Raw genomic sequence first — 6,000 nt, forward strand, 5'->3', positions numbered from 1 at the left:
GCGCCGCAGCCTCGCGCCCGCTGGGGTCGCCGCGCGCCGCCCCGCCCCCCGCGCGCGCCCCCGCCCGCCGCCCCGCGCACGCGCCGCCGCCCCCGCCCCTCTAGCCGGGGGTCGGCGGGGAGCGCGCGCCCGGCGGTCGTAGTCCCTCGGTTGGCCGGCGTAGCTGCTGCCCTGCCGGCCCAGCCCTCGTCTCCTGACCGAGTGCCCGCGGGCACCGTCCCGCCCTCCCTTCGGGGTGGCCACGGGGGACTTCCTCTCCTCCTCCTCCCCCTCCTTTTTTCCCTCCTCCTCCTCCCCACTTCCCGCCTCCCGCTCCAGGCGCGCTCACGCCCCCTCTCCTCCGGACCCCTGCCAGCCGGGGATGCCCTGGACCCGACGCCCACCACCCAAGAAGCGGTGGGGAGCTCTCCCGGGCCGTAGACACGCTACTTCTCAAACCGGACAGTGCCAGTCAGCATTCCTGCGGGAGGCCTGGGGTGGCCCCAGAAAAGCGCGTGCCCCACCTGTCCCCGCAGGGGCTGCCGAAGCCTTGGTTCCGGGCTACCCTCGAACAGCACCCAGCCAGCCGGCACCCCCCGCCCCCGCAAGCCTCGCCCCTGACTCCAAACAGCCTCGCTTGTGAACTCAGCCAGGAAAACCCTAAAAGCTGGAGAAAGTTGCTTGTCTCATGCTAAGCCGGGGCGAAGTGGGGTGAGTGCTCCCACGGGAGCTGCCCTTAGGGAGGGGAGCCCCCTGATGGAGGAGCACTCTCTCTGGTCAAGGTGGTCACAGCTCCCTTGCACTCAGGTGAGAGGTTGGAGCTTGGATGTTAACCTGATCGCTGAGACCGAGAACTAAGAAGTCCGGCTCTTGTGGTTTTGCCATCAGTTAAAGAGAGAATCAGGGGGCACCCACTGTGCGCAGGGGCCCACCGCCGGGTGATTTAGGGAAGTGGAAAAGCGAGAACCCAGACACCAAGGCAGGAGGGACTTTCCAGCTTCCTGATCCTCGGTCTTGGTCTCAGCGTCTGTTCACCACCACCCAACCCCTGCCTGAGGTTTTCATTTGCTTCTTACTCCCCTCCCCCCCCCCCCGGCGGTACACACAAGTCCCCTTTAGAACCCACGTGGTACTCTGGCTGGAGTGGTGGTAAGGGACACCCAGGAAGTCCCAAGATGACCTGAGCTGGGAATTTTTTTTTTAAGGTTATTTGTTTATTTTGAGAGAGAGAGAGAGAACGAGGGACAGAGAGAAAGGGAGAAAGAGAATCCCAAGCAGGCTCTGTGCTGTCAGTGCGGAGCCCAATGAACGGCTCCGACCCAAGAACCGGGAGACGGTGACCTGAGCCGAAATCAAGAGCTGGTGCTCAACAGACTGAGCCACCCAGGCGTCCCTGGGAATTAATTTTTTCAATCCCCCTGAATTCATGCCCATTGGTCACACTGCACCAGGAGCCCGGACTCAGTACAAAGTGAGTAAGCGTCCTGCCAATAGCTTACAGGGTTTAACAGAGTTCACCAGAAATGGCTCGGGTCAAGTTTTCAGCATTAAATGTAATGTCACAGCAGAGGCAGCCTCTGGGTGTCTTGAGAACGACTGCCCTCTTTTGTTCTCTCCCTCCCTTTCTTACCACACCCCCCCCATCTGTTTCCCAGTTATGCCTGCCATCCCAATTGGCCAGTTTTACCAGATATTTCTCAAGATCTAAGGCACGATATTGGTAAAGTTGTCCAGAAAAGGATAAGAAGGACGTAAGGAGTCGGAACATGAGTCAAAGGAACTTGGTCGGACAGCAGAAAGCCAGCACAAGCAAAATACACGAATGAGACAAAGATTTGCGTGATCCAAATACCAAACTTTCATCTTCTACCCACTTTTTTTCTTTTCCCTAAAAACGGGAACACAGAATGTCTTGTCAAAGGTCACCCCAGGAGGAGGGGGTAAGTTCCCCCAAAAAAGCGTAACACACTTTCATGACTTAATTAACACGATTTCTTTCAATATGACTTTTGATCATTCAAGCTTTCACAGGATCAGATCCTGAAATACATACTTCTTGCCTACTTTTTCATGATCTTGCAAGGGGGGAGATTTTTAACCTCGCCTCTGACGTCAGTTTAGAATTTTGGTGGTTGTGCTTGTTTTGTTTGGCGGGGGAGGGGGTTGGTTTATGTGTGTGTGTGTGTGTGTGTGTGTGTGTGTGTGTGTGTGTGTGTGTGTATTTGACGTAATGTAATAAACTTGGAACAAGAGACACCTGAATTCAAATCCCTGCTTGGCTCTCACTGGCCGGGTGATTTCAGCGGCAACCTTTTACCTCTCTGTCCTTTATGGATCTCATCAAGCCACAGCCCCCAGGGTTATTGAGAAGACACAGGAGACGATACACGTAAAATGCCACCTTGCCTGACATCCAGTAGGTCCCCAACAAAGGTCACTGCACTTCCTCTATTTATTTTGTTTCATTTTACCCTGGCATGCGAGAGGAGATACTGAAACTAGTTATTCAGTCACTACACTTGAAGCAGGAAGACCCTTTACCAAAAATAACATCCCCCTGGGGCTTTTCTAGGAACGAACATTGGCATAAATGATTAGCCTCCATAAACATAAGCAATTACTCTTCTAGGAGAAAGAGCAGGGAGTCCAAAATTGGGTCCCCTAACCGAGGCCGCTTCACCATTGAAGTCAGCTGACTGGAGCACCCAGGGGTATTTTTCCTTGGTATTAATAGTGTGCGAACCTTGCTTCCCTGGCTCTCTCCTTGGCTTTTTCCACCCCCTCCTCTCTTTCTTTCCCTTGACTCTCTTCACGTTGAACAGCTTTTTGTGTTCACTGCAAGCAAGAGGCGCTAATGACAGTGATGAAGTTGTCCTAAGTGACCCGCTAGATCCTGTTGCTAAACACCATGGCCAGCCTGTAATCATTACTATGCACAGAGAAAAATGACAGTCCGTTTGCACTAGGCCAATCATGCCCCTTGCGAATAATTACGGTCCCACCCTGCCCTTCCCCCAGATGATTTAAATAGCTTTGGGCTCCCACTGCCTGTGATAATAGATGAAACTGCTGAGTTCCTACAAGGTTCGTAATGTTCTCTTTTCTATGAGTTTCCAGGATTCTGGAAAAACATAGCTGAGATGGATACATTAAAGTTCATACTCTCCAGGGTTACTTATGATAGCCACTTGAAAGGAAGAAGTTAACTAGAGAGCTAACTCGTCTTTTTTGTTTTAGATTCTGGGCTTAGCTGGGACTGCCTACCCACAGTGAAAATCTCCAGACTATAGAGGACCGGGCAGGGAGGGCGGGGCAGTGAAGTGAGGGATATTCCAGGAAATTAATCAAGCCCACAGGAAAAAAGTCAAGTCTAAGATTCAGATGAGCTGATGTCGGAGACCAGCAGAACATGCCTGGCCTTAATTTATTAATATCATCATCTTTCATTCAATCACTGCTAAGAGTGACACGATTGTTTTGCAAGCACGTGTTTTGTAAGTGACATGATCGTTTTTTTGCAACAGCGAGATAATTTTGCTACCCCAAAAGCAATACACACGATTGGCATTTGAGTGGGTTCATTTCCAAACTTCTCACTCTGTGAAGTCTGCAGACATCTCTAGCAGGATGGTGTAACACACTTTCATGACTTAATTAACACGACTTCTTTCAATCGTGTTAGGATGGTGACCCCATTTCACCTGTAACCTTCATCACAATCCCACTTCTTTCCATGTGCGCGTCATACGACCTGCGTTTATTCTATCAGCAAAGCTTTACAAACTTGAATGGCGGCCCTATGCCTAACCACCCAGTACTTTAAAAGATCTGTCGGGAGACCTGGTATCAAGCTTTGGTTTGCGTGGCACTGAAATTATGTTCACTACAGAAGTACCTTCCTCTAAATATGTCGATGGAGGGGCGCCTGGGTGGCTCAGTCAGTTAAACCTCCAACTTCGGTTCAGGTCACGATCTCACCGTTCGCGAGTTTGGTCCCCGCATCAGGCTCTGTGCTGACAGCTCAGAGCCCGGAGCCTGCTTTGGATTCTGTGTCTCCCTTTCTCTCTGCGCCTCCCCTGCTCTCTCTCAAAAATAAGCATTAAAATAAATAAATAAATAGGTGGAAACTCATCTCTCTGCCAGGGCTCCGGGTCAGGGAGTCTAAAGAGAAGCCTTAGAGTGTTGTGGTTCGGCACGTGGGCTCAGGAGCCAGGCAGCCTGGATTGGAACCCCTGTGCCAGTACTTCTGAGCTGTGCGACCTTAGACGAATCGCTTAATCTCTCTCTGCCTCAGCACTCTCTCCGTGGTATTCGTGGCATTGCTGGGAGACCAATGTTATAGCCCATGAAAAGCACTTCGGACACCATCTGACACATAGAAAGCACTCGAAAAAATATTATCACCGATTTTATCCTCCTCACTGTTGGGAGTTTCTCTATATCATGCAAGGCCTGATGGGAAGAGCCCAGCCCTGGGACACAAGAAGTCATGCTGAATGTGACGACACCCCCGCCCCCACCGCCCCTGACTCTGGCATTGCTGAGTAGCTGGAAGCAAGCCTCTTACACGGTTTAAATCTCACCGCCCACCCCTGCCTAGTAAAGGGATTGAATGAGCTGGTGCCCAAGGTCCCATCAAATTCTAAAGTTCTCTGGATCTGTGTAATCCTACAGCGAATCCCTTTGCACGGTGAAGAATACGGACGCCCCTCAATAACATAACATCTTGTGGGGTTCGGTTTTACCGTTATCAGACGATACGCAGACAGTACGCAGTTAATCCTTACGGTCGCCAGAGATAAATCCCTTTGCCTAACAGAAAGATTTGCAGAAGGAGAGAGTAAGGCAGAGAAAGCAATGAAATGGCCTGAGACCAGGCTCTCCAGTGAAAATCCCCTGGGGGGGAGGGGGACAGTTGGGTAGTGGAGGTGGTCCAGGGAACATTCAGGAATAGGAAGTCTGTTCCTCTGTCATCTGTGATGTTTTGAGTTTGCTGTTCAGCAGAGCAAGGCCGTGCCTTTCGGGTGACCCTTACAACCTCATGGCTTGTATTTGTGGGCACTTCGCTGGTGGCTTGCAGGGGATATGGGGAGCCAGGGGCCACCCGGGCCCAACACCCGTGATAAAGGAACAGCCAAAAGACGGAGAGATTGAGAGCTGAGCAGAGGCAGGAATGCAGGGCCAGCAATGACATTTGGAAAGCGAGCCCCTCGGAACCCTCAGACACCCAGGACAGGTCTTGGCTTTTCTGTGGGACCAGAAAGCCCATCTTGTCTCCCTCTCTGGCAGTGAGAAGATGACCTCTGGGTATGTAAGTCACAAGGCCTGAACTTGGCTGCATTGGCAAGTTACCTCTGGCCCTTAACCCGGTGACCTTCCTTCCGCGGTTCTGCCTAAAAGGACATGGGCCACTCAGCTGGGAAATTATATCGAGACCCATCCGAGAAAGGCCACCACAGACCCCAGTCTGCTAAGAAAAATCCTATTGGCCTGCCCTGTCACACCCTTCAAACACAAGTCATGTGGGGCATACCACATGGGCCAGTGGCTGCAGGGGACCAGTGAATCTATTCCCCACCTCTCAGCTAGCATCTCGTTCTCGTGCAGCCGGTTCTGTTTCTTCCCTCCCAGCCAGAGGTGAGAGCATCCCAACTGGTCTCATTGTGTCAGAGCTCATGGGTGTAGACTCAGAAACAAAATCATGGTCACTGGGCCAGCCCTGGCATAACCCCGATCTAAGAGGACGCCCCCAAGAGCCACCAGAAAGGTGATCACATGTGCTGGCCTAGAGCCCCCCCACCCCCCAGCAAGACACCCAGGTGCTGAAATTGCGAATGTGCAGATCCAGGACCCCCAGGGCCTCAAGGAGGAGGCCCCACCCCATGCCTACCCAAGGGGGAATCTGCACCATAACCAGACCCCCAAGGGATTCCCGTGGTTAAAGGCTGAGAAGGTCGCCCTTGAACCTTTAGTTCAGGCACACACCACATGGGAGAAATCCAGATTAGGGAAAGATCAGAT

The sequence above is a fragment of the Lynx rufus genome, unplaced genomic scaffold, assembly GCF_022079265.1.
Source record: "Lynx rufus isolate CCGP_SWC_20201006 ecotype Redwood Valley unplaced genomic scaffold, mLynRuf1.p SCAF_24, whole genome shotgun sequence".
Classification (NCBI taxonomy): Eukaryota; Metazoa; Chordata; class Mammalia; order Carnivora; family Felidae; genus Lynx; species Lynx rufus.